Genomic DNA, 16,101 nt, shown 5'->3' with positions numbered 1-16,101 from the left:
AGGGAGGTCCTAGTGCAGTGTCCCTCTGCAAGGAGACTCCCAAAGAGTTTCCAGTGGAGGCTGGGTCTGGGGTCTTCAAGCGAAAAAACAAATCTCCCTGGAAAACCCCAGGTGCTACCAAGGGGCTGAATGGTCAAGGGAAGGGGAGCAAAGCAGCTCCCCACACATACTCCTCTGCTCACCCCTGTGGTGGCTATGGGCTGGGGGCAATCTGCCCCCTTCAGCAGCAGGTCCCTGAGGGCACAGCACAGTTCCCACACAGTTTCTCTTCCCCACTGACCCCTGTTCGTATTATGGGTACACCGCTGGCCAGCTGGGCCTGGCTTCCATCGCAGACATCACCACAGGTCCCCGCTTCCCACCAGGGCCATAACCCCCTCAGCTTTCCAGAAAAATAACTGAAATTCTTCTTAGCAGGATGGGCCTAAACCAGGCATGAATATGTGCCCTACAAATAAACAAACTTCCCCCCATGTTATTTGGCTCTTTTAATATTTCAGTCAGCACAGGAAACTTCTGGTGAGGGGAACGGGCAATATTTCAGAGAGGGGAAACAGCCTGTGGGTCACGAATTTAGCAGGGAAAGTCCCCCCTGGGAAGGCCACAGGAGGGAGAGAGGCTGTGCATGTCCCTTCCTTGTCCCTGCTATTTTCTCTCTTTTAACCTCTGGCAAAGGTAAAGTACCACCAAAAGCCAGGTCTAGCTGTCCCATCCCTCAATTTGAGTTGCCATTGTGGCCTTTTGCTGACCACGTCGAAGGATACAAACTGCCCGATTCTGTGAGACAGAAGATAAAAAGGAGAAACAAATACTGATGCACATTGCAATTTTAAGTCAAATAGCTTGGGTTTCTCCCCAGGCAGCTGGTCTGGTTATGATAAGATGCCTAACAAGAAGCTTTTTTAATTCTGTTTACATTCTGTGGTCAGATTTTTCTCTGTTTTTTCCTTCATTGCTTTATTTGACTCTGAAGTCTCTGAACTGCAGCTATGGCCAAAGTGTTTCTCACCTGCTCTCATGGAGCCATCCCTCGTACTACAGAGCTAGGTAGTCCGAAAAGATGGCATTACGTCCCGTCAGCTGAGATGAAGTACAAAGTAAAACCTTTCCCATTGATTTCCAGGGCGGGATGCAGTGCCTTGTCCCTAGCTCGTACAGCCCAGACCTCTAGTCCAAGTGCAAACACTTCTGCACCTCCGTCTCATTTGTTTCAGCAGAGGAAGGGTTTCCTCACTCTCCATCCATGACCCCCTGCCCTGGGCACTGACAGCCCTTGGGTCACTGTCCCCAAAGGCAGCAGGGTCTTTTTTGAAGGAACCACTGTGGGGAGTTCCCCAAGCCAGGTGCCTCCCATGCTTATAAGCAAGAAACAAATGACCCTGGAAAGTGTATTTGACATGCAGGGAGCAAGGAATCACTTCTGTCTAAGGAAGTGCCATGTTGCACCGACTGAGTACATTGATGTTCACCCTGACAGCTTGCTGCTGCCCTGCCAGAGATGGGATCAGGGATGGTGCCCCAGGGGAGGGACACAGGCCCACCCAGCCCTGCAGCAAGCCCCCCTGGCAGCGGCTGTGCAGGAGCAGGGCAGTGCCCAGCGCAGCAGCGTGGCACTGACATCTACATCTGAGTGGGGGGCCAAGCCCCACGGGGTGAGGTGAGGGGCTGGGCTCTGCCTTCACAGCAGACAGGCAAAGGCACGTCTGTGATCTATTTCTTGTGCTAACAAGGATTCACTGCATGAAGTCTTTCAACTTCCCATTTCTGTTCTTGAAGATGAGGCTAATGATAGTCCTAGGATCTCCTATACAGAGAAGAGGAAACTTCCTTAATGCTTGCAAAATCCTTCAGAAAACAGCCTGAGGATGAGCAAGGGTGACTTCACGGATAAGCTGTGCATTAACCTGTAGCCTAAGGAGTCAGGTTTGCTTCCGATTGCAGAGTGGAGCAGCCAAAGGAAAGTAGTTGTGTTGGGAACGCTTCTATTTTGCCCACCCGGACTGCAGTGGGATCAGCTTAGGACTGAAATAAGCTTTGGGGAGTCATTGAACTCTGACCTAAGCTAGAATAATAGGATGTGTTTATGTCTGACAATGGGGGAGCTTTGCAGAAACCTCCAGTGAGCTCCATATGCAACACTGTTTTTATGGTCCTCCTAAGAAGGGAATTTCAAGAGATCATATATGCCTTAAGTGTAAATTATGACATGCATTAAGGACCACCCGCATCAAATGGATGGTCGCCCCAGCCCAGGGTTTTCATGGTGAATTGAGAACAAATTCCACAGCCCCTCTGGTTTGCGCTTCCATAGAATAATATATTTTCAGGTCAGCAGAGCTGTCTGCTCCTCACACAATAGGTCCTTTCTCCCTCTTCCCCATACCTGTCAATTGCTCTCTGCCTCTGCTGTAATTTATGTTTTACTTCCAAACAGTATGACTAAACTCTGGAAACGTGTGAGGGTACATCAGCTAGGAAAAGCCTGTTTCCAGCCATGGTCATTGCAGCATTACCACTCCAGAAATCCAAATGGACACAAGGGAGCCTTACAGATGTACTGCATTACTGCAGGAACTCTGTTCAAGAGAGCAATGCCTCTGACAGTGGGCCTACTTTTGTAATTTACTTTGAATATTTAATGCTGCATATTTGTCAGGAAAAAAGTAGAAGCATTTAGAGGTCAAAAAACTTGCCAAAATGGATCTGTGGTGCAAAGAATAGCTGTAAATAGATACATAGATCAAGGCAATATGTCAATTACCAAACTCTCCCTTTAGTATCTGCTTAATCATGTAAAATACATGTAGGCTCTACCAGTTGTCTCTGTAATGGGCAGCTTGTAATTGCCTGCAGAGACTCTAGCTAACCTGAAAGGAGTAGATTTAGGAGCACAAAGCTGTGTCTACCTTACCTTTTGATCTGTGTTACTAAGTTATAGCAAAAATAATCATAGCTCCCTTGTTAAACTGGAGGTTTTCGTTATAAGCTAAGAAGTAACTGTTTTGCTTGGCAGGCCAAAGACTGCCTATCTTCCTCCAAACTACACTACTTAGTTTCAGTGACTCTTCTGAAAGACTCTTGGTAGATCTATCTCATGCTTTCGTCACACTCAGAATTTTAAAATTGAATCTTTAACAGGTATAGCATGCCATTGTTTTGCAGCTCTTGATCTCTAGTGATGTTACCAAGCTCACAGATTCTTTCAATCTTCTCTAGAATAAGGAATCACTGATATTTTTTTTGCACTGTCTATATTTGAAAACTTCCTCTTTTAAAGATTAATAACTGCTATTATTTTCAAAATTTAAAGTTTTTCTTAATCAAGTGCTGACAAATAATATTCTACTGCATAAATAGTCTCTATAAGAGACTACCTGCAGTTCTTCCATAGGCTGCTTTGTTTGTGTCTTTCTAAATCTTCCTTCTCGTTCTTCATTATCCCTTCCTATGGCTGCAAGCAAGGCAGTGCTATTGTACAGACTGTTTTCTTGTTTGACGAATCCAGGTAGGTATCAGTATCTCTTGCTGTGTCTCAAACAACATTTTCCAATATGGTATTTTCCACTGTTCCTTTCCCAGTGTGGGAATTCAATTTATTGTGAGGGATAGTCAATAATTCTTATCCCCAAAAGCAGCCCTGAAGTTCTAGTATATTACACTTTACACCTGGTTTAATGAAACTGTCTTCACATAGGACTGCTTTATCATAACTATTAGACAGCAGGACACATCTCTGAAGAAGGGCTGTAATGCACATGCACACCCTGCATGTTTTTCATGCCTTGTTCCAGGCATTAAGTAGCAGTGGAAAATGGCAGGGAAGTTCCTGCTCTTGTGGGAATCCCTGCTGGTCTAGATCTTGAGCAGTGGATTCACTGGGCTCCCCACCAAGACTGTGCTCTCATATTTCAGAGCCTGTAAGGCTAGAGATAACAGAGTGGAGAGAAATCCAGGATTCGGGATTGCCAGGAATGAACTTAAGACTGAGAACTAGCCCTTGAGAAAGGACTGGAATAGAAATGACCCAAACCCAAGGGTGGCCATTGAGAAACACCTCCAGATGCAACTTCCCTACAACACTCAGACTCTGGGACATTGCTGTTATCAGTCTGGCCAAGTTGGTTGCCCCTATGAAGAAACAGCAGGGACATCAGTGAACATCTAACACTACGTCATTGCACACCTGATCCCACCAGCCAACCAACACACCCGTAAAAACTTTGCTCTTAGTGACTTTTTAAAAACAATGCAGAGCACTAAGTATAAGTATTATCTAATTCTGAATTTGGCAGAACTGTCTTTTGAAAATGAGCCAGTAAATTTCATCTTCACTTCTCCTTTTTTGTTGGTTCTGCTGTTTCCCATAACTGCTTTGCTCCTACCCTCTGTCAAGCTCCCTCTTCCCACCTCCTTTTTTTCTGTGTATATAATTTGTATAACATCAGATGCACAATTTTATGCTATATGTGTTTTCAGGACTTTTACAGTATAAACACACCTTGTCAGTAGGTTGTATTTACTGCCAGTTCATTTACAATCTAAACCTGGAATAAGCACTTCAATTTTTTCCAGTTAAAATGGTTTGAGTTTTATATAGGAAATCTTTTGCATAGATTGCTTTCCAAACTGCCAGTCATCTATTATTAATATCAGACCGTGACAACAGGTATATTCTGCTCATTAGATCACTGTTGAGCAAAGTGTTTAGGTTTTATCTTTTTTTAAAAAAAAAATAGGCTTTTCATATTATGAATGGTTCTCAGAAGATATGTGCTACCATTTAAAGCCAAAGCTCACAGGGTCCTCAGAAATCACACCGTTTCGTTTTCAGCTTCAAAATCAAAGGAATGCAGGCCTGGAAAGGACTTGCTGGATCATCATGTCCACTTCTCATAGCACCACACAGTACAGTTCCTAAAGGCTTGGCTCATGTCTGGTTTCTCCATATTGATTGTCAGCAGATGATCACTGTCATACAGGCCCCCAGACTTCAATGTACCAGCCTATAGTCAAAAGGAAATGCAGGTGCTCCATACAACTGAATGGAAGGGTCACTAATTTAAGTGTCAAAATACATCTCCAAAGTTTGAAAATAGTAGTGTAGCCAATGCTAAACACTGGATCATCTCAGATCTGACATGGAGAGGTCTCCCTGACAAAACTAAACTGCCACTTACATACTCCTTCCCCTCGTGACTTCAAAGGTGGCACATTTGGGCTTCTTGGCAAGGCAATGAATCCAGCAGCATTCCTTTAGCAGCAAAGTTGCCAGGGGCAGCTAATCTCTCTTTCAAAGAGGTGGCATCCTTCCAGACATGCCCTGAAACTTGCAATATAAACTCAGCAGCAGCTTTCTGCAGTCACTGAAGCTGGTATCTAAGGAGAAACATGTAAGCATATTTGCTGCTTGTGCTGTGGAGCAGGCAGTGGACCTCTGCACACTGAGTAGAGTCAAATTCCTACATGCATACTGCCAAGCAAGAAGAGTAATTAAAGAAAATCTTCATTTCTGTGAGATGGTGAATACTCTGACCTCAACTCAAAATCAACACGTTTATTTCACATACCTGGCCCCACCAGATAACCAACCCACCTGTAAGGACTTTGCTCTTAGTGACTTTTTCATAACAATACAGAGCACTCAGTATAACTATTACTATTAACAGCAACCTTCAGGTGTCAGCTCAGAGAGGAAAAAAATGTTCATATCATCCTACTTTTGAGAATGCATCTTTTAATACTAGAGTGGTAAATAGGTGAAGAAGAAGCCAGCACCTCAGACTAAAAGCAATGCTGGTTTTGCATCCAATTGCTCTTCAGAGGAGCAATCTTATTTCCAAGTTATTAATAGCAGCACAGTTTAATAATAAAAATAATAAAAAAGACATCTGGATGAAATCAGAAGAGGGGAGCAGAACCACATGTGCATGGGGAACCCAGGCATGTCTCAGGCTCACTCACATATTTTGCTACAGAAAAGCCAGAGTATTTCATTGAGAAGGGAGGAGGAACCCAGCCAGAAAGCACTTGAAACCTGGAGCTCTGCTACTTTTAAACTAAACATCAGTACATTTCTGCTTATCACTTTACCCATGCAAAGACAGCTTTTGCTGAACATCCAAATGTTAATGGAACAAGCCAGCGGGGAAGGCAGCCAAGCCAAGTATCCCTGCCCAGAACTAGCTTTTCTCCTTGATTGCTCCCTTTTTTCATTTGTTCAATGTTTCCCAGCCTGTCTCTTTCTCCGTATTATGTACAGAGATCATCCTGACACCCTCCTAATTCATCTTGACTTGTACAACAAGCTCCCCCAGCCCTAGGTGCCTCCAAACGCATGTGGTTTGCAGCAATTAGGCAGGGCAGATAACAATTGCTTCTCACATACAAAACCCAGTATGGATGTTCCTTGCCAAGGAAAGGGAGCTGCCTGCATTGCTCTGCCCTTGGAGGGGGAGGATGAGCCAAGATGGAGTAGCTCTGCCACAGAGACAACACAATCTCTCTCAGCTGTGCACAAGCCAAGACATCCTTGGACACAAGAGTGACAAAAGTAGTACCATTCTGACCATCTGTATTGGGTCTGGCTGGGCTGGAGTTGATTTTCCCCGCGGCAGCCCTCAGAGTGCTGTGTTTTGTATTGGTGGCTCGAGGGGTGTTGATAACACCCCAGTGTTTTGGTTACTGGTGGGCAGTGCTAGCACAGCTTTTTGTTTGTGTGCTACAAACAAAACATCTAGGAACCAAGGCAGAACATTTCATTCAGCGGCCTACCTCCCTCAACTCAGAGCCATAGGATAGAGAAAAACCTGTGGACAATGATCCAAGGGAAGGCAAATGACCTGAGAATGGTCCAAGTATGGTCCTGGGGAAGGAGGGAAGGCTTCATGGCCGGAAGGACCCTGGGAGCAGGGAAATGCTTGAGCTCCATCGGTTCTTAGCTCCTGACACCTCTCAAGTCTCTCTGTGCAGTGCCATACTGAGGGGAGTTGCTCTGTAAGGATCCCAACCATCTGGTCTCCACAAAACCCACATCACTGTGGCTTTTAAAGTATTCATACGGATGATTAAGAGAAAGAAAACGTATCACTGCACAAATCCCCTGACATTATTTGGCTTAGCTGGGGTGAAGCAGAGAGTTCACGTCAGTATTTCTGAGGAAAGTCCAGGCAGGCCCACTGAGTGATCCAAAGCAGGCAGGCAAGAACGGGTGCAGTCACCTTTGCACCCATTGAGCTGAGCAGAGGAATCACCTCTGCTCCCTCAGAGCCTCATCCCAAATGGCCATGTCCTACTCTGTGGGTAGGCTGCTGAAATCCCATCAACTCAGTAGAAAATCTGAGGCCACTGTAGTGGTTTAGGGCCCTGTTGCAGCCTGGAAACCCCATGTGCCAGGTGCTGCAGTGACATAGCAGGAGACAGTGTCTCATCCCTTGCAGAAAGAAGCAAGATTACCTGGCTGGACACAGCCAGCACATAAGGACAAACCAGAAAAGCAAGTAAAGACCTACCAAAGTGTAAGAACTCAGGCCTGCCCCAGAGGTGAGAAAAGAAACCCCCTTTTGCTTTGTCACAGCAGAGGAGCAAGGAAAGCATGGAAAGCAAGGAAAGCATGGAAAGCATTCCAGCTTTCCTCTGGAAAGCATGTTTGGGAACCCAAAAACTGCAGAGAAGGAAATACTCAAGAAAGGAGAGCAGCACATGGGCTCTCTGACAGCACACAGCTCTCCTAGATTTACACAGCAGCCTCTGCCAGATAGCAGAGTACACCTCCTCCATCCCCTTAAATACAGCAGCTTACATATCCCTCCATGGCTGGCTGCCTAGACCAGGAGCTAAAAATCACTACAGTGCCTCCCTGGCAGACTGCATTTTTACCACTGTGCAGTGGAAATCTAGGAAAACTGCCTGTGCCCCAGAGCAGCTGGGGATGCACTGTGGCTCCACGGGAATCACCCCAACCAACCAGCCCCATCACCTTCAGCTGCCGTTTACCCACAGCCATGGCATGGCAGAAAGCTGGGAAACCAGAGCTTGCTGCCAGCAGCCTGGGCTTCAGCAGGCTTTGCAAACCCTAAATACAGACCTCATGATCCAGGCCAAAAAATAATGGGTCCACAGATATTAAAGCCACCAGGGTCTGTTCTGTTCCTTACACTACACTGACTTTCTGGCCAGAGGGCTTTCTTCAGCAACTCCTATGTTTAGGCAGACAAAATCTAGGTGGGAGAGTATAGCTTTCAGAAAAGACATCCTCTCTCAGAAGTACTGGAGAGCTGACTGTTCCCCGTATGATCTGATCCAGCAGTTCATCACCACATCATGGGAAATCTCCAGACTGGCTCCAGTGCAGACGTGCAAGTGAAAATAAGGATTTATGGTGCAGCAGACAGGAGGTGATTACAGTTTGTCTCAATCATTACCTGGGGACTAATGACCTTATACATATGAAATGGTGAGACTATTAAAACTGATTTACTGAAAATACTCAAGTAGTCCTCTGACAGCTGGACAGACAGGGACATTGCGAGAATTGCTGGTCAGAGCAGTATCTGTCAGCACACCACCAGGGAAATTATGCTCCAGGAATGGACTCTGCTGCACATGATGCTTGCGGAGCCTCCTGGAACAACTTTGCTTGTAGTAAGTGATTTGTAAGGATGAGAACAAGGAAATCCCTTTTCCTTCACTTAACGTTAAGTATCTTCCCACTTCCCCACTATTTTTGTGAACTCTATTATCATTTGCTAAATAAATGCACAGCCTAGGAAGAATTATTAGTATGGAACCAAGAGAGAGTAAGAAGAGAAGAAGGTGATAGTAGGGAGGCTACACAAGAAGAAATCTGGTGAAATGGCAGGGGGAGTTTCAAGGAACTGATTTTTTCCTGGGGCACATTCTCCCTATAAACTGTCAGTGGGCAAGAAAAACAAAAAACTGTCAAGTTGCAGATCTAGATGGAGTTCTTATCACAGACCACAGTCCCCAAGTCTCTTCTCTTACGGCTGAGGGAACATCTTTGCAGCAACTTCTCAAATAAAGAATAAGTCTTTTCCCTAAATAGAAATAATATGGAAAACTGATCTCATTTTGGGCCCTGAAAAGTCAATACATCTCTATTACAAATGGGACTAGAAAAGGAAGGAGAACTCTTTGAGGAAATAGCATTAAGATATGAGCACTCATACATTTTTAACAAGATGTCTCTAGTGTACAACTGCAACACACAGATGAAAAAAAGCCAATGTTTTTAATAATTCAAGAATGAAAGGACATTACAATCAGAAGCTGCTTAAAGGGTCACATACAAGTAGGTTTGGGAAAAAAAATATACTTTTTTTTCCTCCTCAATATAAATCTCAAATATTTTCCTAGTCCCCTCTGAGCAAACATCTCTGTCCTAACTTTCTGAATATCAGCCAAAAGAACTCACTTTTAAACTCTGCAAGGGATCACAAATTGAATGAGGCTGCCACTCCTTTGAAAGGCAGGATCAGAATAAAAAATGGCCTTGATAATTGGAGAGATGGTCCTGACCAACATGAAATTTGATAAGTTCAAGTACAAAGTCTTACCATCATAAGGAGAAATCAAGTGCGGAAATGGGAGAGAGAATGATTTGCTATGCACTGACTGAACAGGCAACTGCACAGCATAAAATGATCAAGTCATAAACTCAATGAGTCAACAGTGTGATGCCATTGCAAACAAGACAAATTTCTTTCTAAGATGTATTATCACAAGTGTTATGTGTATATAACAAAAGAGCAATGATTTCACTCTTCTGGAATATTGTATTCATTTTGGGGCACCACAATTAGAGAGAGATGTAGAGAACTGGAAAAGGTCCAAAGGATAGTAATAAGAATGACCGAGGTATAGAAAATATGGCCCAGGAAGAATAGATGAAGGAAGTAGATTTGTTTAGTCTACAAAAAAGAAGACTAAGGAGAGACATAATAGCAATCTTCTCACATTTAAAAGGTCAGAAAGATGATGATTGATTGCTCTCCACGTTCATGAAAAGTAAGAAAAGAAAAATCATTTTTACTTAAAGCAAGGTAGATTTAAAGGGGATATTAAGAAAGCTTCTGACTATCAGCACAGTTCAGCATTGCAGCAGGTTACCTAGGGAGGGTTTTTTATAAGTCAGGCAAACAACCATAAGCATTATCTACAAATAATCCTCCTGCCTAAGTGCAGAGTGATGAAGGAGGTCTCTGCAAGCCCATTCTAGCACTATAACACTATAATGAATCTATCATTTTTCATATTAACATTAGCCCCAGGAAAAACTCAACACCTCTGGCTTCTTCAGTGTTAGAGAGGCTAAACTGACCTTAACAAGGTACAAAATTCCATGCTTGGGTCACCTGCACCTTCCTTTGTTGCTGAGCACAAATCAAATTAGTATGTCTTTAAAAGATAAAAACTGATAAATACATAACATACATGCAAATGAACTTGAATGCACACTTTCCCCTCTGCCCAAAAGGTGCCATAGTTTGACCCTGAATACCAAGCTTCTTGGAGCCACCGTCCCAATGCCACATGCAGGGTGAAAAAATGTTTGCAATACTTTATTACAGTGAATTATATTTACATTTCTGCAGCCCATTTCTTAGTTCAATAATAAGGATTTTAGCTAAAATTTCTTTCCAGAAAAATGTTATCCTTTTGGATTCAGTCCTGCTCTGGAAGAACAAGCTGATAGGAATTCGAGTGTCTTCAGATGTTTGGACATCTCCTGCCCCTGGAGCATTCAGGCCCATTAGCCATCACTAGATATCCAGGTTTCTTGCCCAGCCCTGGAGATAATCCAGAGCACTCTACAAAGTTTTTTAGTCTTCACTGCACTCCTGGAATCTGCCTGTATATATTTATTCTATCACCATAAAAACGCTGCATCCTTTGGGGAAGAAAAACAAATGGCAAATAAATTCACAGATGAAACTTAATTGAGAGGTGTTACTAATAGTAAGGGAGACAGAAAACACAAGTGGATTTAGAGATATTTTAAAACACACTCTGAGAATACGAGAACTAACAAAGAGCTAAACTGGGGAAAAATCCATCTGGGGAAAATAACTTGATACAAAGATCTGCTCTAGGAGAGCAGGAGCTGGAAGCAGTAGTGCTGCAAAGGCTTAGGAACGGCAGCAAGCAGCAAATTATGTTTGAGCTTGGAGACAGCAGGAGCTGCAAGGTGCCATAAACCTGGGAAAATAGAGCACATGTTGTTATTAGAGAAAAATCACAACCTTTTTACTCCATGCCAGGTGACAATCAGATGGCTCAGTCCCCTTTCTTTGGGGATTCCTCCTTGCACAGCCCAGCAAGAAGCCATTTGGACCTTTATTTCGGGCATTTCTGTAGCAGAAGATACTGGTTTTCTTCCTCTACACTGGCATCTCCTGTGGGCCCAGTAGCACTGCTAAGCCCATCCTCACTCCCAGCCTACTTGGGGCAGAAATACCAGGCATATTTGCTGTATTTCTCAAGTCCCTAAGGGGCTCAAACACTTGGAAGAAGTAAGAGGGTGAGGCACAGCACCCCTCTGCTGTGGCTGGGGTGGGGAGAAGTGGCCTTGAATGCAAATGCAGCCTCTAGCCCCAGTCTCTGGGGATCAATTCCTGATTTCATTCAACTGCTGCATCCATGAAGAAAACCTGTCTGGCCCTTGCCTTTTCTTCACTCTTGCCTTAATTGTTCCAGCAGCCCTTTCCAATTCCCCTGCCAAATGCCTTTCAGTCCTAGTGCTGCCTGGGCTCTGTTCAGAATCCAGACTTGGCACATTGCAAACACCACAATCAACTATATTGGTGGGGAATTGGGAAGCTGTCTTGAAAGAAACAAAAACCATCCCTTCTGGTCCATAATGCTCCTTCACTGCACATGCATGTGTACAAGTGAGATCAAAACACTGCTCAGAGCAGTGTATCACCAGAGGAAGAGACAGAGCACGACAACTACAGGGAGCTAGATTGATTTGCAATTGCACCCAGATCAAGAAATAAATGACAGCATTATCAGCAAATTGAAAACAGATCAGGGGCTGAACAAGGACTTGAATTGTAATAGGAGCCCAGTGTAGCTCACAGAGAACGGGGGTCTGGGGGAGTTCAGAGAGGGCTTTTCGTGATGATAGATGTTGTCCCCAGATATTTAGCCTGTGGTATTAAGCTGCTCACCAAATGCACAGAAAGCCTGATAGCCAACATTCATAAAATTCCTATCTGTGCTCCAGCAATACATCACCATTCAGCCATCACAGCTGCAGGGCCCCCACCACCAGCAGAGGGTCTGTGCCTCCCAGAGGCAAAAGCAGCCAGACAAGCCATCCACAGCCACGGGGGTGTCCCATATCCAAGCTACTTGTATGCTGCAGACAGATGTCGGCTGGTGTTTCTTGTGGTTCAAGGATGTGGGTCAAATTCAGGGCTGGTTTACCAAAGAAGTTCACTGGGGGTTATCGAGGACAAGTGCTTCAAAGCCACAAGTATTTAAATAACTGCCTCAAAAGCTTGGGGCTAGACAATGCCTGGAGGCAGGACACTTTAGTTGGAGGGTGGGATTCCTCTGACTGCCACAGAGGCTCTGTGATGACAGAGAATTCAGCAGAGACCCATCCAGCCCCCTCACTAGGGATGTTAATTAATTTCCTCCACAGACCATCCACATCTCCCCACATCTTCCCTCTCTACATGCAGTTCTTCCTCTCCTTCAGCCCATGAAGTTATTGTTCAGGTCACTGATTTTGACAAACACATAGGGAAGTAAAATATTTGAGATTTTTTTTTTTTTTTGTGGAATATACTGTTTTCTGCAACAATATTTATCAATAATTGTTGACATAATGCTATAAATATATATTTTACCAATTATCCTAAAAATTAAAATTATGGGAAAACACACCAAAGCTTTAATTTCTTTCCCCTTAGGAAAATGCTTTTTCTATGATACACCCAGACCTGCTTCTGGCAGGTACCAGCTCCACAGCACACAGAATGTGATGAGGTAAAACAACGGCTTGAGGGAACTCAATTCAACATCCCTTCCCATGAGAGGATAAATGTAAGCTCTGGTGGGGTTACAACAGGCAGAATATAAGATGTTCGAGTCACTACAGTACTACAGGCATCCCACACGTTAATGCCTGTCTGCCCTGCCATGCTCCCTGGTGCATGGTCAGATCCTGTCCCTTCCCAGCCCAAACCCTGATGCAAACCACACAATCTGTTTCCATTCACAGCCAAGGCCTGCCGAGCTGCCAAATCAGCCGCTTCCTTGCCAGGTCCATACATTCTCATCCCAAAGGAAAGCGGAAACCATAGATTACAATTCCCACAAAACAAAATCTCTATATTATATTCATGTTAGGGGCTGCATCAAAAAACACTGCGTGAGAGAAGGCAGCCCCTGCTGTGCTGTAGGCTGTCTATGGGGCTGGTCTGCAAGTGATGTGACCCACAGGGACCCTGGGGGTCTCCCCAGCCCCCCAGCAGCTTAGCCCAGCTGCCCTTGGGGACTTCAGGTGGCAACCATGGCAGAGCCTGTGCACCACTCTTGTGCTAGCACAGTCCCTTGATTTGAAAGTGGGGCCTGAAACAGGGCGCCCGTGGCCTTGCCACATCAGAAAGTACCTTAATGCCTGCAACAATAACACTGCTCTGGCTTGCATAATTTGTCACATCCAAGTTTGAAAAACTGCACATCATCTCGGCAGCATCACTGAGCTGTGAGGGGGGATTAGCATATGGAGTACTACACTTAATGCAAATTAACTGAAGTGCCCAAGAGCATACAGAGAATTAGTGACACAGAGGAAACCCCAGAAATCCTGAATTTTGACATTAGGTATCTCAGTCTAAAGAAGCTGGGTGCCTAACTCCTTTGGGCAGCTCTGAAAACCCAGGTTTCATCTGCAAGAGGAACACTTGATTAGGGGTGGAGGAAAAGCCTGATGTCATCCAGGCAGCTCTGAACATCAAGAGTTCTGGATTCAGTTCCTGACAGTTTGTTTTTCCTTCCCCTGTATGTACTCGAGCACTCTTTAATTTAGCTTGAGTGACGATTCCTGTCTCAGAGGTGCTTGGTGAGCAGCCAGCAGCAACCCAGTAATAAAACACCTTCGCCTTGCTGATAAGAGAGCATAAGGGAATTGTGCTGTGAAGCACCCGCCTGGAGAAGGAATGCAGGTAGCCTGCAATGGATCAAGCCCAGCTTCTTCACTCCTCCCTCCCTCCCCCAAAATGGCCCAAGCAATGAAGCAGCAAAACCCTGTCTTGCTTGTCTTACTCATTTGACAGCTGTTTTTTGCTATTTTGTCTAGAGCAGCACACAGTCACAACCTACACTTGCAATGCTGCCTACCTACCACCTTTCCTTAGACAGGTGGGAAACCAAGTACCATGTGGGATGCCCCTTTACCCAGGGTCTGGGAGGCTCAGGGACAAACTCACACCAAAAACCAGGCTATTTTCCCTGCTATGGTTTTTGGGGATAGATTCAACCTCTCTCCAAAGGCAAAAGCTATGTGGCCACAACACACCACAGCCTGGAGCACCTTTATCCCTAGGTGGCACAAAGATGACTCAGAGGGCATCAGGAAAGAGCACACCTGGACCCACACCAGCTGATGAATAGTTGGAGGGTACCAGGGACCATTTACAGCTAGGGCCACTCAAAGTCAGGCCTCATGGTTTATAAAACAAAATGCTTCAACAGTAGGCTTAGCACTTTTAATTTGTAAAACACAGCAAACCGCAGCTCTGGAAAGGAGAGGGCTCAATTTCTAACTCCCATGAGACAAAGCAGCCTTGACACTGCAACGCAGGCTTTCCTGAGTCACTGATTTTTTCAGCTAGCCATGTATTAGGGAACTGGTTCAAGGTCAAAGAGAAACAGGGGCTGCCATTTCCTCTCTCAAGCATATTTTTGTTTAGGCTGTGAATTAACACTGGCAGGGCCCTTCTCCAGGCAGAACCCTGCAGAGCCCCATGGCCTTGGGCAAACACCTCCAACAGTGGTAGTGACATAAACAGCCAAGTCAGTTTTTACAAGCTGGTCAGACACCTGGTTATGAAGCCCCAGTGACTGGCTGCATGCACCACTTTATAGCAGGATATAGGAGGGCAGAGCCTATATATGGCACCTTTGAGTGCTTCCCAAAGCAATCATATTCTCCCAAACAACTGCACATGGGAGGTTGATCCCCAGTGCAGTGGGACAGATGGGAACTACTCCACCCACCCCTTTGTAAAATATTTACATCTTTTACTTTATCCTCCTCTTCCCTAAACTTACTATTGAAAATCACAGGGACTGTTTGGAAATTTGGACATGAAAACAATATTATCCAGAGCTAACTCCAAAACATTCACATCACTGTTCATTTCACATATGCCTGTCTTTTAGAGTCTAGAGCAAGCAGTGGACTCCAAAGGGACTTCATCCCACAAGTGGTGGGATCAACTCACAAAATGTTGCCTCCAGATCCAGCACCGATGCAAAGCCAAGTCTGATATTTCTAGGAGCACAATCAGACCACAGCAACATTTCCAGCCAAGCAGAGATGAAGTAACAGACTTGGTCTGGTCCTGTTTGGCTTCAGTAACTACCAATAAAAAACAAGAACACAGGATGGTCACAGGCCTGCTGATAATTTGGGATGTTTCAATTTGTGAAACAGGGTCCACATTTCTTTCATGACTAGCCATAGAATAACAAACAGACTGATCTAGTTTCACTGCTGCTTGGATTGTCAGTTTGATTTGTCCTCAGATGTTATAGGTTACATTCTGCTTTACAGAGACATTCAGCAAAGCAGAAACCCAGAGAGCTCCATGAGCTAACAACATCGTTTCCTAAGGATTTCAGTCTCACAGTCTCATGGTAGTTGCAAGTTTTTTCTGAAGTTGTAGCATGGTGTATTTCTCTTGAGCCTGCTCCCTCCTCTTTTTTTTTTTTTTATTTTTTTTTAGTGGGGGATAAGTTTATAATGCCTAATGAGTTCAGCTCCCTGAAGTTTTGCCCCTTGCTTGAAATATTAACAAGGTCTTGCCCCTCTCTTCAGACACTTATTTTCAGAAAACATATTGGAAC

Source organism: Antrostomus carolinensis, unplaced genomic scaffold (genome assembly GCF_000700745.2).
Source record: "Antrostomus carolinensis isolate BGI_N321 unplaced genomic scaffold, ASM70074v2 scaffold7459, whole genome shotgun sequence".
Taxonomy (NCBI): Eukaryota; Metazoa; Chordata; class Aves; order Caprimulgiformes; family Caprimulgidae; genus Antrostomus; species Antrostomus carolinensis.
The sequence above is the reverse complement of the archived record's forward strand: the minus strand, read 5'-3'. Positions refer to the sequence as shown.